We start from the raw sequence: 18,723 nt of genomic DNA, 5'->3' as shown, positions 1-18,723 counted from the left end.
CTTTGAAGCACAAGTGTGGAAAAGGGATAGTAGCATTGTCCCTTCTCTCTTTTTCTCTCATTTTTTATTTGGGCCTTTTCTCTTTTTTATGGCCTCTTTTTTTCTCTTTTTTCGTCTGGAGTCTCATCCCGACTTGTGGGGGAATCATAGTCTCCATCATCCTTTCCTCACTGGGACAATGCTCTAATAATGATGATCATCACACTTTTATTTACTTACAACTCAAGAATTACAACTCGATACTTAGAACAAAATATGACTCTATGTGAATGCCTCCGGCGGTGTACTGGGATGTGCAATGATTCAAGAGTGACATGTATAAAAAATTATGAACGGTGGCTTTGCCCTAGGTCTATGTCAACTACATGATCATGCAAGGCAATATGACAATGATGAACCGTGTCATAATAAACGGAATGGTGGAAAGTTACATGGCAATATATCTCCGAATGGCTATGGAAATGCCATAATAGGTAGGTATGGTGGCTGTTTTGAGGAAGGTATATGGTGGGTGTGTGGTACCGGCGAAAGTTGCACGGTACTAGAGAGGCTAGCAATGGTGGAAGGGTGAGAGTGCGTATAATCCATGGACTCAACATTAGTCATAAAGAACTCACATACTTGTTGCAAAAATATATTAGTTATCGAAATGAAGTACTACGCGCATGCTCCTAGGGGGATAGATTGGTAGGAAAAGACCATCGCTCGTCCCCAACCGTCACTCATAAGGAATACAATCAATAAATAAATAATGCTCTGACTTCATCACATAACGGTTCACCATACGTGCATGCTACAGGAATCACAAACTTTAACACAAGTATCTCTCAAATTCACAACTACTCAACTAGCATGACTCTAATATCACCATCTTCATATCTCAAAACAATCATAAGGAATCAAACCTCTCATATTATTCAATGCACTTTATATGAAAGTTTTTATTATACCCATCTTGGATGCCCATCATATTAGGATTAATTTTATAGACAAAGCAAATTACCATGCTATTCTAAGAGACTCTCAAAATAATATAAGTGAAGCATGAGAGGTCAATTTCTCTGCATAAGTGTCATCCCTGGATCGGTAATGCTGACATAAACAGTACTTGAAGGATTTATAACATAGTGGCAATCACACACTTATTACATCGAATGTCTCAAAAGAGAACTTATTACAATAAAGATGGTTTAAGGCCACTTAAATATGATAACAGCGGAAGGCTTGGAAGATAATAGTGAGTCCGTCAACACCAACGGCATAGGTGAGTGCACGACAATGACCTAGCGCACCTTACTCTTCGTCTGAAAAGTCTGCAACATGATATGTTGCAGCCTGAAACGGGTCAGCACATGGAATATGCTGGCAGTATAACACAATAGAGCAATGAACAGAATAAATGCTATCACTACATGCATATATGGCTGGTGGAGGCTCTATGGTTATAATATTTTGCAAAAAGCCATTTTTTCACTACAACAAAGGAATATATTTTGATTAACTATCATGGTAGTTGAAACATTGAGGATGGTAACCCCATCTCAATCCCAATTAAAAATAAATTAATAACCCAACAAATTAATTTAGAGTGATGAGATCCACATGATAATCCAAGAACCAGATACTCAAGATATCCATAACCGGTGACACGACTAACCATAATTAGTTTGTACACTCTGCAGAGGTTTGTGCACTTTGCCAACAAGACTCGATCTCCTCCGTTGGTTTTCTCGCACTACAAGGTGTTTGAGAAACGGATGGCTGAGACACGGTCTTTCAGAAACATTAACTCTTTACTCTGGGTGGACAGTTACACCTACTTTCCCCTACATCTGCTAGCCCACCATTGAAAGAGGTCATGTAACGTACTCAACTATGCTAGAGCCCATAATAGCTTGTGGCTGCACACGGAAGTTTCTAGCATGAATAATCTTATGATCCCTTTGAGCCTGGGTGGCGAACCAAAGGACAACACTGGTATATCCCCAGGTGCCCGCAACCAATCCACTCAGATGTGTATTTAAGTAGCCACCTTAGGTTAACCATTAATTAACAATCTCACATCTGTCATGGATACACTCAAACCCAATCCAAGTCTACGAGCATAGCATGGTAATATAAGCATCACGTAGAAGTAACTCCCAAGGGTTTGATAATAAAAGGGCAATAGGTTCTACCTCAACATCTACTTCCCATACCCACAAGTTAATCACATCCTAATCATGCAGTGTTTGAGGATTGTAACTAATGCATAAACACTGGGTAATGAAGGGATATGATCAATGTGTTACTTGCCTTGATGATGATATGCAAACCATAGAGACTCGTAGTAGCACGCTTCGCACTCCGGGTATTCTATCGCAAAAAACAATAGCATATATATAAGCACTCAAGCATAGATGCAAGGGTAAAACTCAAATAAGAAGATCCCAATCTGAAAGTTCAACTGAAGAGATTCGATTTGCAAAAAGAATCGGTCAAATCGGAGCTACGGAACTGAAACTACAATCAAAAGAACTTCTAATTCAAATCTACTTGAAATCAAATTTAGATTGTCAAAACCATGTTCAAGTTAATTAACCAGAAAGAGGGGCTTGAGGCGAAGATTTCGGCATTGGTTTCACTGGATTTGGACGAATGGTCAAAAAGTTGCGAGGGTTTGAAGATCACGGGCTAATCTGCGATAAAATAGTCGTGGATAGGTCCCTGGCCGAAAATAAAATAAAAAGAAAAAGACTACGGCGTGAATGTTCGCTAACAGAAGCAAACGAGCGAAAAGTGTTCGTTAAAACCAACTAACGAACGAACGTTCGTTAAATAACCTAAACTGAGAAAACCGGGGAAAAACCGAAGCAATCTAAAAAACAAATCTAGGGTTTATAAATAGACCGATCGGTTTTACCTAAAAACCACAAAAAACAGCGCGAGATCTGGCGGCGGATGACGGTCAACGGTGGCGGCGGCGGCGCGGGGCGGCAGCAGCGGCGCGAGGCGGCGGCTTGGCGAGGCGGCGCGACGACGGCACGACGCGGGGGCGACGGCGATGCGGCGGCGGCGGCAGCGGGGCAGCAGCGGCCGCGCGGGACGGCGAGTTGCAGCGGCGGGAGCGGGCTGCGGTGGCGGCGCGACGCAGGTAGTGTGGTGGTGGAGCGGGGCGGTGCGAGGTCGAGGGGCGGCGGCGGCTCGGGCTTTAAAGGCCCGGAGAGGAGGGGCGTGGCTTGGGGCAGGGGCCACGGCGCGGCTCGGAGCCGGACTCCGAGAGGAGTTCGCTGCGCGCATGGCGGCGCTCGGCGGGGAAGGCGGCGGCGCAAGCTGGCCGGCTGGGCCGCGGCCTAGTTTGGTCCGGAAGAAGTTTTTTTAAAAACAATTCCACCAAAAAGGAAAAATCCTAAATAAAAATAAAAAAAATCTAAAATTACCGAAAACAATTTTCACCATCTAAATAAAAAATTTAGAACATAGTGAACATTTTCTTGGCCTAAAATGCAATTTTTGAGAAATGCATATTTTTTTCTAACTTGAATAAAATAGCAATAAAAATCCAAATAAAATATTTATTTGATTTTAATATTTTTCCTCCAATATTTCTTTTATTTTGGAGAAATCATTTTATCTCCGCTCTTTATTTTGACATCGAAAATATTTTGGAGAGAAAAATAATTAAAACCAAAATGATCCTCTTTTCAAATTTGAGCAAATTCAAATATGAAAATAATGAAATCCCCAACTCTCTTCGTGGGTCCTTGAGTTGCTTAGAATTTCTAGGATCAAAACCAAAATGCAAATAAAATATGCTATGCATATGATGACCTATGTATAACATTCCAAATTGAAAATTTGGAATGTTACAAACCTACCCCCCTTAAGGTGAATCTCGCCCTCGAGATCCGGGTTGGCTAGAAAATAGGTGTGGGTGGTCTTTCCGTAGGTCATCCTCTTGTTCCCAGGTGGCTTAATCCTCGGTATGGTGGCTCCAGTGAACTTTGCAAAACTTGATAAACCTGCTGCGGGTGACTCTGCTGGCAAACTCGAGAATCCTGACAGGTTTCTCCTTGTAGGTTAGATCACTATCCAACTGAATTGCTTCCAGGGGCACTCTATCTCTCAGAGGGATATCGACCATCTCAGCATGACACTTCTTCAGCTGGGAAACGTGAAACACATCGTGAACTCCTAACTGTCCTTCGGGTAACTCCAACTTGTAGGCCACTTCTCCCATACGCTCCAAAACTCGGTATGGTCCTACAAATCTTGGGGCTAACTTTCCCTTAACTCCAAAACGTTTAACTCCTCGCAGGGGTGACACACGAAGATATGCGCTGTCTCCGATTTCATAAACTACCTCCTTGCATTTTGTATCGGCATAACTCTTCTGCCGGGACTGAGCTACCTTTAATCTGTCGCGAATCAACTTAACATTCTCTTCAGATTCCTTGATCAGATCCGGTCCAAACAACTGGCGGTCTCCAACTTCATCCCATATCAACGGTGTCCTACACCTCCTTCCTTACAAAGTTTCGAAAGGGGCCATCTTCAAACTGGCCTGGTAGCTGTTGTTGTATGAGAACTCTGCGTAAGGCAAATTATCATCCCAAATAGATCCATAATCTAGCGCACAAGCTCTCAACATGTCCTCCAGAATCTGATTGACTCTCTTGGTCTGTCCATCTGTCTGCGGATGAAAAGTTGTACTGAACTCTAGCCTGGTGCCCAAAGTCTAGTGCAGCTGGTGCCAAAACTTTGAAGTAAACTGGGTTCCTCCATTTGATATGATGGTCCTCGGAACTCCATGCAGACATATGATCCTGGTCATATATATCTTGGCCAACTTCGCACTTGTATAGGTGGTTTTCAATGGGATAAAGTGAGCCACTTTGGTCAAACGATCCACTACTACCTAGATAGAATCATATCCCAATCGGGTCCTAGGTAATCCGGTGATGAAGTCCATGCCAAGCTTATCCCACTTCCATTCGGGTATCGGCATAGGCTGCAGTAATCCTGCTGGCTTCTGATGTTCTGCCTTCACTCTCTGACATACATCACATACGGCTACATACTCGACAATATCCTTCTTCATACCAGTCCACCAGAAATGCTCCTTCAAATCCAAATACATCTTGGTGTTTCCAGTGTGTATCGAGTATGGCGAGTCATGAGCTTCCTGTAGTATTAACTTCCCGATCTCTGTATTATTGGGTACATAAACGCGGTCCTCAAACCACAAGGTGTCGTGCTCATCCTCATGAAAACCCTTGGCTTTTCCCTTGCTCATTTTCTCCTTTATATCAGCAATCTCCTTATCATCCTTCTGGGCTTCTCGAATCTTTCCCAATAATGTTGACTGAACTTCCAATGCTGCAACAAAACCTCTAGGGACTATCTCCAAACGAAGCTCCCTGAGATCTTCGGCTAACTCCTTTGGTAATCCTCCGTTTACGAGGGTATTGGCATAACTCTTCCGGCTCAAAGCGTCCGCTACGACATTGGCCTTGCCTGGGTGATAGTGCAACTTCATATCATAATCCTTTATAAGCTCCAACCATCTCCTTTGCCTGAGGTTTAGCTCCTTTTGTGTGAAAATGTACTTCAAACTCTTATGATCCGTGTACACATCATATCGGTTTCCAATAAGAACATGTCTCCAGGTCTTGAGCGCATGCACTACAGCTGCTAACTCCAAATCATGTGTGGCATAATTCAACTCATGCGTTCGAAGCTAACGTGAGGCATATGAAACAACTCTTCCATCTTGCATAAGTACACCTCCAAGTCCTAAACGAGAAGCGCAATACACTTGGAAATCCTTGCGTATATCCGGTAGAATCAGCACTGGGGCTGTAACCAGTCGTTTCTTCAGCTCCTGAAAACTTGCCTCACATTCATCTGTCCATTTGAACTTGATGTCCTTTTTCAATAACTCCGTCATGGGTTTCACAATCTTAGAAAAATTCTCAAAGAATCTCCGATAATATCCTGCGAGTCCAAGAAAACTGCGGATCTCTCCTACTAAAGTGGGTGCTATCCAATCAGTGACTGACTGAACCTTGGTGGGATCTACTGTTATACCTTCTCCTGATATAACATGCCCAAGAAATCCAACTTCCTTTAACCAAAACTCACATTTGCTGAACTTGGCATACAACTGATGTTCCCTGAGCTTCTCGAGAACTAGACGCAAATGCTCCTTGTGCTCCTCTTCATTCTTCGAGTACACCAAGATATCATCAATGAACACCACAACAAACTTATCTAAGAACTCCATGAACACCTTATTCATCATACTCGTGAAATAGGCATGGGCGTTAGTCAATCTAAATGACATAACCGTATACTCATATAGCCCGTACCTTGTGGTAAAGGCTGTCTTCGGTATATCCTGTTCTCGGATCTTCAGCTGGTGGTATCCTGATCGTAGATCGATCTTGGAAAATACCTTAGCTCCTTGCAACTAGTCAAACAAATCATTGATCATCGGCAGTGGGTACTTGTTCTTGATCGTTACTTCATTCAACACGCGATAATCAACAACCATTCTCAAAGATCCATCCTTCTTCTCAACTAAGAGCACTGGGGCTCCACACGGTGACGAACTTCATTGAATCTACCCTTTCTCCAATAACTCTTTAATTTGCTTCTTTATCTCCTCCAGATCATTTTCGGGCATCCGGTATGGTCTCTTCGATATCGGACTGGTGCTGGGCAACAACTCTATCAAAAATTCAATGTCCCGGTCCGGCGGCATTCCTGGTAGCTCCTCTGGAAATACATTTGGGTAATCCTTCACTACATGCACTTCCTCCTTAACAATTCCCGAGAGGGAATGTACTTGGGTCCTCCTAGGCGCATGCCTAGATACATACTTAATCCTTTTTCCCTCCGGGGTGGTGAGCAGAATTGACTTACTGGCTCAATCGATGTTTCCTCCATACATCGATAGCCAATCCATTCCTAGTATCACATACAATCCTTGCGACTCTAGAATTATTAAGTCTAAGGGGAAAACATGCCTACCTATGGTCAATGCCACCTAAAAACATCCTTGGCTTGCCATATACTCCGCTCCTGGCGAGCTTACTAACATAGGTGTCCTAAGAACTTTAGTGGGCAACTTATACTTATCCACAAATCCCCTTGATATGTATGAATGCGATGCACCAGTATCAAAAAGAACGATTGCAGTAAATGACTTAACCAAAAGCTTACCTATAACTGCATCTGGCTGCTCTTCAACCTCCTCCACGTTCACGTGGTTCACTTGTCCCCTGTTGAAAGGGTTGGGCTTCTTCCCAGAGCATCCATTGCCATTTCGATTCTTTGTTTCAGGACACTCATTGGCATAGTGTCTAGTCTTCCCGCACTTGAAACAAGTAATGTGACTTTGGTCCTTCTTGGCGGGTGTGGTTGGGTTAGAGCGGTTCTGATTGCTACCTGCTCCATTCCCATTTCCATTCTTGGAGCCAATATGGTTATGTGAACTGCCTCCATTGTGCGTGTGGCCACCATTGTCTACCAACTCCTGGTAGTTGTTAAATGTTGCCACCATTAACTGCATACTCATCTCATCATTCAGCCCTTCCATAAACTTCTGCTGCTTCGCGGCATCTGTGGCCACATTATCTGGGGCAAGGTTGTCAGAATCGTGATTTTGAATCGGATCGGAGCTCTGATGGTAGGATCGCAAATCGTAGAATCTTCACTACCAGGATCGTAGAAATGTAGATTCTATGAACTAAAACCGTAGAATCAGAGGGGTTAGTTTGGATCGTAAAGTCGTAGAATCGTATAATAGAATCGCGATTCTGACAACCTTGATCTGGAGCATAGCGGGCTAACTTGCTGAACCCATCCACGTACTGCCCCACAGTATGGTTTCCCTGGCGTAAGTTGCGAAACTCACACTTCATCATGCTCATAGCTCTAGTTGAGACATGCGCAGTGCGGAATGCTTGCTGAAACTGCTCCCAAGTGACATTGGCTATGGGGAAAGTGGCTGTGTAATTCTCCCACCATGAGGCCGCGGGTCCATCCAATTGGTGTGCGGAAAAACGCACCTTCTCAGCATCTGTGCAACCCGCGGTGGTCAATTCCCTTCTAATCCTGCGTAGCCAGTCATCAGCAACTATCGTCTCGGTGCTACTGGAAAACACCGGCGGCTGCAACCTCAGAAAATGGGCTAAGTTGTCAATTGGAGGTGGTGGCGGTGGGTTGTTGTTATTGTTGTTGTTGTTGTTGTTGTTGTTGTTGTTGCCTTGGCTCTGGACTAATAGCTGCATCAAGGCACTCTGCTGTTGGATCAACTGAGTGAGCTCCGGTGGGAAGACAAATCTGGGGTCATGGCTCGGAGGCATCTGTTGGGTTTAGAGGGGAGAGATTAGAATAGAATGAGGTCTAATGAGAAGGCACTACCCATATGCACATGAGACAAACACATTCATATCACACCAATCAATTCAAACAAGGGCATACAATCTATCTAAGTATTGTTACAAAAGTGCTCGGACTACTACTATATACATGGGGGAATACTACTGATAATATGGTGGTCTACTAGAAATTTTGATCGGTGGAAGACTCCATGATATCCGTTCCAGCTTCGTCTTCATAATCATCATCACTACTGTTAGGGTCGGAGTTAGTGTCGTCGATGATGATGTAGTCCTCTGAACGGATGTCATCGGGATGGTCGTCATCTTCTCCTGGTGCGGGGTCTCCCATGAATACTCCTAGCTTCCTTGTCAGATCGTCATTCTTCTCCACTAGTATTGCGATTTCCTCCTCGTATCCGTCGCGTGTAGACTTGAGTTCCTCTTCAAGCTCCATGTTCCTAGTCATCAACTTCTTCAGATCTATCATGCTTGCGCACATCTGATTCTCCTAGCGACGAATGTGCTGGTTTAACTCCTGGATGAAAGCTGAAATGGACCTGTCTCTATTGGTGCCGACCATATCCAATTGCTCATCTCGGCGCCCACATATCTGGTAGATGGTGTCCTTAAGATCCTTGTGATAAACTTCGCCGATGTGTCCCATGGCGATGTGGGCTGCCATGCTCTTTCCTAGATTCCAGGTTGGTGCATCAAAGGAAAACTCTATGGGTTCTGTAACTGGTGTGAATGTCCTTCGTGGAACTTGAACTCAAATCATCCAACACTCCTCTTTTAGTAAAGTGGCGGTGTAGGTCCCGGTAAATCTTGGTATTCCTATATTCAGATACCCAGTGACTTCCTTCAAGTGTCGTCCGAAAGGTGTGTCTTCATCCGGTTGTGCAAACTTGTTCCTTGAGTCCGCCATCCTATAGAGTATAAAATGGAGAGGAGTCAGAAATGAGTAGAGAAGAGTGACTTATGGCTCATCTTGGTGGTCGTGTCCTACAATCAGCGTGTGCTCTGATACCATCTTGTAGTGTTCTGACCTCAAACGGTCAAATCTCTGTGCATGTGTCATCCCTGGATCGGTAATGCTGACACACACCATACTTGAAGGATTTATAACAGAGTGGCAATCGCATACTTATTACATCGAATGTATCAAAAGAGAACTTATTACAATAAATATGGCTTAAGGCCACCTAAATATGATAACAGCTAAAGGCTTGGAAGATAATAGTGAGTCCATCAACTCCAACAGCATAGCTGAGTGCACGACAACAACCTAACGCTCCTTACTCTTCATGTGAAAAGTCTGCAACATGATATGTTGCAGCCCGAAACGGATCAACACATGGAATATGCTGGCAATATAACACAGTAGAGCAATGAACAGAATAAATGCTATCACTACATGCATATAAGGCTGGTGGAGGCTCTATGGTTATAATGTTTTGCAAAAAGCTAATTTTTCCCTACAACAAAGGAATATATTTTGTTTAACTATCATGGTAGTTGAAACATTGAGAACGGTAACCCCATCTCAATCGCAATTAAAAAGTAATTAATAACCCAACAAATTAATTTAGAGTGATGAGATCCACATGATAATCCAAGAACCAAATACTCAAGATGTCCATAACTGGGGACACGGCTAACCATGATTAGTTTGTACACTCTGCAGAGGTTTGCGCACTTTTCCCCACAAGACTCGATCTCCTCCATTGGTTTTCTCGCACTACAAGGTGTTTGAGAAACGGATGACCGAGATACGGTCCTTTAGAAACATTAAATCTTTACTCTGGGTCGACAGTTACACCTACTTTCCCCTACATCTGCTAGCCCACCACTGAAAGAGGTCATGTAACATACTCAACTATACTAGAGCCCGTAATAGCTTGGGGCTGCACATGAAAGTTTCTAGCATGAATAATCTTATGATCCCTTTGAGCCTGGGTGGCGAACCAAAGGACAACACTAGTATATCCCCAGGTGCCCGCAAGCAATCCACCCAGATGTGTATTTAAGTAGCCACCTTAGGTTAACCATTAATTAACAATCTCACATCTGTCATGGATACACTCAAACCCAATCCACGTCTATGAGCATAGCATGGTAATATAAGCATCACGTAGAAGTAACTCCCAAGGGTTTGATAATAAAAGGGCAATAGGTTCTACCTCAACATCTACTTCCCATACCCACAACTTAATCACATCCTAATCATGCAGTGTTTGAGGATTGTAACTAATGCATAAAAACTGGGTAATAAAGGGATATGATCAATGTGTTACTTGCCTTGCTGATGATCTGCAAACCGTAGAGACTTATAGTAGCACGCTTCGCACTCCGGGTATTCTATCGCAAACAAACAATAGCATACATAAGCACTTGATGTCTACTACACAACCTTCTTCTTGTAGACGTTGTTGGGCCTCCAAGTGCAGAGGTTTGTAGGACAGTAGCAAATTTCCCACAAGTGGATGACCTAAGGTTTATCAATCCGTAACATGCGTAGGATGAAGATGGTCTTTCTCAAGCAACCTTGCAACCAAATAACAAAGAGTCTCTTGTGTCCCCAACACACCCAATACAATGGTAAATTGTATAGGTGCACTAGTTCAGCGAAGAGATGGTGATACAAGTGGTATATGGATGGTAGATAAAGGTTTTTGTAAGCTTAAAATATAAAAACAGCAAGGTAACTAATGATAAAAGTGAGCACAAACGGTATTGCAATGTTAGGAAACAAGGCCTAGGGTTCATACTTTCACTAGTGCAAGTTATCTCAACAATAATAACATAATTGGATCACATAACTATCCCTCAACATGCAACAAAGAGTCACTCCAAAGTCACTAATAGCAGAGAACAAACAAAGAGATTATGGTAGGGTACGAAACCACCTCAAAGTTATCCTTTCTGATCGATCTATTCAAGAGTCCGTAGTAAAATAACACGAAGCTATTCTCTCCGTTCAATCTATCCTAGAGTTCGTACTAGAATAACACCTTAAGACACAAACCAACCAAAACCCTAATGTCACCTAGATACTCCAATGTCACCTCAAGTATCTGTGGGTATGATTATACGATATGCATCACATAATCTCAGATTCATCTATTCAACCAACACAAAAGTACTTCAAAGAGTGCCCCAAAGTTTCTACCGGAGAGTCAAGATGAAAACGTGTGCCAACCCCTATGCATAGGTTCATGGGCGGAACCCGCAAGTTGATCACCAAAACATACATGAAGTGGATCACGTGATATCCCATTGCCACCATAGATAAGCACGGCAAGACATACATCAAGTGTTATCAAATCCTTAAAGACTCAATCTGATAAGATAACTTCAAAGGGAAAACTCAATCCATTACAAGAGAGTAGAGGGGAAAGCTCGCGATACATCAAGATCGTATCACCTCAAGAACACGAGAGAGAGAGAGAGATCAAACACATAGCTATTGGTACATACCCTCAGCCCCGAGGGAGAACTACTCCCTCCTCGTCATGGAGAGCGTCGGGATGATGAATATGGCCACTGGAGAGGGATTCCCCCCTCCGACAGGGTGCCAAAATGGGTCTAGATTGGTTTTCGGTGGCTACGGAGGCTTCTGGCGGCGGAACTCCTGATCTATTGTGCTCCACGAAGTTTTTAGGGTATATTGATATACATAGGAGGAAGAAGTACGTCGGTGGATCTTCGGGCTGTCCATGAGGCAGGGGGCGCGCCCAGGGGGCGGGCACGCCCCCGGCCCTCGTGGGCAGCCCGGGACTCTCCTGGTCCATCTCCGATACTCCATGGGCTTCTTCTGGTCCAAAAATAAGTTCCATGAAGTTTCAGGTCAATTGGACTCCGTTTGATTTTCCTTTTCTGCGATACTCTAAAACAAGGAAAAAACAGAAACTGGCACTGGGCTCTAGGTTAATAGGTTAGTCCCAAAAATCATATAAAATAGCATATAAATGCATATAAAACATCCAAGGTTGATAATATAGCATGGAACAATCAAAAATTATAGATACGTTGGAGACGTATCAGCATCCCCAAGCTTAATTCCTGCTCGTCCTCGAGTAGGTAAATGATAAAAAACAGAATTTTTGATGTGGAATGCTACCTAACATATTTATCCATGTAGTTCTCTTTATTGTGGCATGAATATTCAGATCCATAAGATTCAAGACAAAAGTTTAATATTGACATAAAAATAATAATACTTCAAGCATACTAATCAAGCAATTATGTCTTCTCAAAATAACATGGCCAAAGAAAGCTATCCCTACAAAATCATATAGTCTGGCTATGCTCTATCATCACCTCACAAAATATTTAAATCATGCAGAACCCCGATGACAAGCCAAGCAATTATTTCATACTTTTGATGTTCTCAAACTTTTTCAATCTTCACGCAATACATGAGCGTGAGCCATGGACATAGCACTATAGGTGGAATAGAATGGTGGTTGTGGAGAAGACAAAAAGGGAGAAGATAGTCTCACACCAACTAGGCGTATCAATGGGCTATGGAGATGCCCATCAATAGATATCAATGTGAGTGAGTAGGGATTGCCATGCAACGGATGCACTAGAGCTATAAGTATATGAAAGCTCAACAAAAGGAACTAAGTGGGTATGCATCCACCTCGCTTGCTCACGAAGACCTAGGGCATTTTGAGGAAGCCCATCATTGGAATATACAAGCCAAGTTCTATAATGAAAATTTCCCACTAGTATATGAAAGTAACAACATAAGAGACTCTCTATCATGAAGATCATGGTGCTACTTTGAAGCACAAGTGTGGTAAAAGGATAGTAGCATTGCCCCTTCTCTCTTTTTCTCTCATATTTTTTATTTAGGCCTTTTTATGGCCTTCCTCTTTTTTTCGTCCGAAGTATCATCCCGACTTGTGGGGGAATCATAGTCTCCATCATCCTTTCCTCACTGGGACAATGCTCTAATAATGATGATCATCACACTTTTATTTACTTACAACTCAAGAATTACAACTCGATACTTAGAACAAGATATGACTCTATATGAATGCCTTCGGCGGTGTACCAAGATGTGCAATGACTCATGAGTGACATGTATGAAAGAATTATGAACGGTGGCTTTGCCACAAATACAATGTCAACTTCATGATCATGCATAGCAATATGACAATGATGGAGCGTGTCATAATAAACAGAACAATGGAGAGTTGCACGACAATATATCTCGGAATGGCTATGGAAATGCCATAATAGGTAGGTATGGTGGCTGTTTTGAGGAAGGTATATGATGGGTTTAAGGTACCGACAAAAGTTGCATGATACTAGAGAGGCTAGCAATGGTGGAAGGGTGAGAGTGCGTATAATCCATGGACTCAACATTAGTCATAAAGAACTCACATACTTATTGCAAAAATCTATTAGTTATCGAAACAAAGTACTACTCCCATGCTCCAAGGGGGATATATTGGTAGGAAAAGACCATCGCTCGTCCCCGGTCGCCACTCATAAGGAAGACAATCAATAAATAAATAATGCTCCGACTTCATCACATAATGGTTCACCATACGTGCATGCTACGGGAATCACAAACTTTAGAACAAGTATTTATCAAATTCACAACTACTCAACTAGCATACTCTAATATTACCACCTTCATATCTCAAAACAATCATCAAGCATCAAACTTCTCATAGTATTCAATGCACTTTATATGAAAGTTTTTATTATATCCCTGTTGGATGCCCATCATATTAGGACTAATTTCACAACCAAAGAAAATTACCATGCTGTTCTAAAAGACTCTCAAAATAATATAAGTGAAGCATGAGAGATCAATTATTTCTATAAAATAAAACCACCACCGTGCTCTAAAAGGATATAAGTGAAGCACTAGAGCATCAAGAAACTACTCCGAAAGATATAAGTGAAGATCAATGAGTAGTCGAATAATTATGCAACTATATGAAGACTCTCTAACATTTAATAATTTCAGATCTTAGTATTTTATTCAAACATCAAGCAAAACTAAATAAAAATAAAATGACGCTCCAAGCAAAACACATATCATGTGGTAAATAAAAATATAGCTCCAAGTAAAGTTACCGATGAATGAAGACGAAAGAGGGGATGCCATCCGGGGCATCCCCAAGCTTAGGCTCTTGGTTGTCCTTGAATATTACGTTGGGATGCCTTGTGCATCCCCAAGATTAGGCTCTTGCCACTCCTTATTCCATAGTCCATCAAATCTTTACCCAAAACTTGAAAACTTCACAACACAAAACTTAACAAAAAGCTCGTAAGCTCCGTTAGCATAAGAAAATAAATCACAACTTAGGTACTGTTGTGAACTCATTCTAAATTCATATTGGTGTAATATATACTGTATTCCAACTCATATATGGTTCATACCCTCCGATACTACTCATAGATTCATCAAAATAAGCAAACAACACATAGAAAACAGAATCTGTCAAAAACAGAACAGTCTGTTGTAATCTGGATCAAACGTATACTTATGGAACTCATAAAATTCTCAAATAAATTGGTGGACCTGAGGAATTTGTCTATTAATCCTCTGCAAAAATAATCAACTTAATATCACTCTCCAGTAAAAAATGGCAGCTAATCTCGTGAGCACTAAAGTTTCTGTTTTTTACAGCAAGATCACAAAGACTTCACCCAAGTCTTCCCAAAGGTTCTACTTGGCACAAACACTAATTAAAACATAAAACCACATCTAAACAGAGGCTAGATGAATTATTTATTACTAAACAGGATAAAAAGTGAATAACAAGAATAATATTGGGTTGCCTCCCAAGAAGCGCTATCGTTTAACGCCCCTAGCTAGGCATGATGATTTCAATGATGCTCACATAAAAGATAAGAATCGAAACATAAAGAGAGCATCATGAAGAATATAACTAGCACATTTGAGCCTAACACACTTCCTATGCATAGGGATTTTGTGAGCAAACAATTTATGGGAACAATAATCAACTAGCATAGGAAAGCAAAACTAGCATAACTTCAAGATTTTAAGCGCATAGAGAGGAAACTTGATATTATTGCAATTCCTACAAGAATATGTTCCTCCCTCATAATAATTTTCAGTAGCATCATGAATGAATTCAACAATATAACTATCACATAAAGCATTCTTTTCATGATCTACAAGCATAGAAATTTTATCACTCTCCACATAAGCAAAATTCTTCTCATTCGGAATAGTGGGAGTATCATAAGAAACTCGAATACTATAAATTGTTTCCATATAAAAGAGTAATGTTTAGAAAAGGGGTAATCATAGTCATGACAAGTTTTATAAATATAGTCATCACTACTTTTTATAGCATAAGTATCATCACAATAATCATCATAAGTAGCAACTTTGTTCTCATCATAATCAATTGAAACCTCTTCTAGGATAGTGGAATCATTACTAAATAAAGTCATGACCTCTCCAAATCCACTTTCATAATTATCACAATAAGATTCAACATCCTCCAAAATAGTGGGATTACTACTTCCTAAAGTTGACACTCTTCCAAATCCACTTTCATCAATATAATCATCATAAATAGGAGGCATGCTATCATCATAATAAATTTGCATATCAAAACTTGGAAGGTTAAAAATATCATATTCATAAATCATAGCATCCCCAAGCTTGGGACAAACATTAATTTCAGCAAATATATTCTCAAACATGTCATTCTCATCAAACATAGCATCCCCAAGCTTTGGCCTTTTCATATCATAAGCATAATCACTCTCATCATTAATAGTATGGATAGCACCAATAGTATAGCAATTATCATCATCACAATGAGTAATAGGAAAAACATTATTTGGGAGAGATACCTTTCTACCTTTGCTTCTCCGTATTTTCTTTTTCTTCTTCACATCATGTGTGGGTTCAACCCTCTTTTTGGAGCTCCTTATTAATGAGATTGGTTGAATAGAAGGCTCCTCCTCGTTACCTGATTCATCATAAGAAATAATAGGAGGATATTGGGAAGTCTCTTCCCTTTCATTAGTATTCTCTTCATCTTCTATTTGTTTTCTTTTCTTTATGTATTTGGCAATATAAGGATTTTCAATACAATTCACCGCACAATACATATTAATTTCCTCTAGATCAAAATCAAGAAGTTTATCACGGGCAAATACTGGAAGATAGTTAGTTATATGTTTCATTTCTTCATAACCCATAAGCAAACTAAGTTCATTATGATGTGCAAGGGACATCAAGTCATCACAATTTTTGGAAATGATTAGATCATGAAACAATTTGCATCGGATGGTTAAATGACCACGTTCATTGCAAAGTTCACAAGTACGGCTAAGAAAATTTAAATTTTCAGCACAAACATCTAGCCTTTCTTGCAACCATTTAGTTTCGAAGTACTTATGCCTCTTGCAAAATCTATCTTCCCTAATTGGTGTGTACTTGCAAACTCTATGCACTCCACAAAAATCGACATGCTTATAAGAGACATTCTCATCATGACTAGTGCAATCATCATTAGTACTACATATATTCAAAGAGTTCATACTAATAACACTGCAATCATGCTCATCATTCAAAGATTTAGTGCCAAACATTTTAATGCATTCTTCTTCTAACACTTTGGCACAATTTTCCTTTCCATCATACTTACGAAAGATATTAAAAAGATGAAGCGTATGAGGCAAACTCAATTTCATTTTTTTGTAGTTTTCTTTTGTAAACTAAACTAGTGCTAAAACAAGAAACAAAAAGATTCGATTGCAAGATCTAAAGATATACCTTCAAGCGCTAACCTCCCCGGCAACGGCGCCGGAAAAGAGCTTGATGTCTAATACACAACCTTCTTCTTGTAGACGTTGTTGGCCCTCCAAGTGCAGAGGTTTGTAGGACAGTAGCAAATTTCCCTCAAGTGGATGACCTAAGGTTTATCAATCCGTAGGAGGCATAGGATGAAGATGGTCTCTCTCAAGCAACCCTGCAACCAAATAACAAAGAGTCTCTTGTGTCCCCAACACACCCAATACAATGGTAAATTGTATAGGTGCACTAGTTCAGCGAAGAGATGGTGATACAAGTGGTATATGGATGGTAGATAATGGTTTTTGTAATCTGAAAATATAAAAACAGCAAGGTAACTAATGATAAAAGTGAGCACAAACAATATTGCAATGCTAGGAAACAAGGCCTAGGGTTCATACTTTCACTAGTGAAAGTTCTCTCAACAATAATAACATAATTGGATCATATAACTATCCCTCAACATGCAATAAAGAGTCACTCCAAAGTCACTAATAGCGGAGAATAAACGAAGAGATTATGGTAGGGTACGAAACCACCTCAAAGTTATCCTTTCTGATCGATCTATTCAAGAGTCCGTAGTAAAATAACATGAAGCTATTCTTTCCGTTCAATCTATCCTAGAGTTCGTACTAGAATAACACCTTAAGACACAAATCAACCAAAACCCTAATGCCGTGGGTATGATTATACGATATGCATCACACGATCTCAGATTCATCTATCCAACCAACACAAAAGTACTTCAAAGAGTGCCCCAAAGTTTCTATCGGAGAGTCAAGACGAAAACGTGTGCCAACCCCTATGCATAGGTTCATGGGCGAAACCCGCAAGTTGATCACCAAAACATACATCAAGTGGATCACGCGATATCCCATTGTCACCACAGATAAGCACGACAAGACATACATCAAGTGTTCTCAAATCCTTAAAGACTCAATTCGACAAGATAACTTCAAAGGGAAAACTCAATCCATTACAAGAGAGTAGAGGGGAGAAACATCATAAGATCCAACTATAATAGCAAAGCTCGCGATACATCAAGATCGTATCACCTCAAGAACACGAGAGAGAGAGAGAGAGAGAGATCAAACACATAGCCACTGGTACATACCCTCAGCCCCGAGGGAGAACTACTCCCTCCTCGTCATGGAGAGCGCCGGGATGATGAAGATGGCCACCCAAGAGGGATTCCCCCCTCCGGCAGGGTGCCGGAACGGGTCTAGATTGGTTTTCGGTGGCTATGGAGGCTTCCGGCGGTGGAACTCCCGATCTGTTGTGCTCCACGAAGTTTTTAGGGTATATGGATATATATAGGAGGAAGAAGTACGTCGGTGGATCTCCGAGCTATCCATGAGGCAGGGGCACGCCCCCCACCCTCGTGGGCAGCCCGGGACTCTCCTGGTCCATCTCTGATACTCCGTGGGCTTCTTCTGGTCCAAAAATAAGTTCCGTGAAGTTTCAGGTCAATTGGACTCCGTTTGATTTTCCTTTTCTGCGATACTCTAATACAAGGAAAAAACAGAAACTGGCACTGGGCTCTAGGTTAAT

Source organism: Triticum dicoccoides, chromosome 1A (genome assembly GCF_002162155.2).
Source record: "Triticum dicoccoides isolate Atlit2015 ecotype Zavitan chromosome 1A, WEW_v2.0, whole genome shotgun sequence".
In the NCBI taxonomy this organism is placed as follows: domain Eukaryota; kingdom Viridiplantae; phylum Streptophyta; class Magnoliopsida; order Poales; family Poaceae; genus Triticum; species Triticum dicoccoides.
This window is presented reverse-complemented; position numbering follows the sequence as displayed.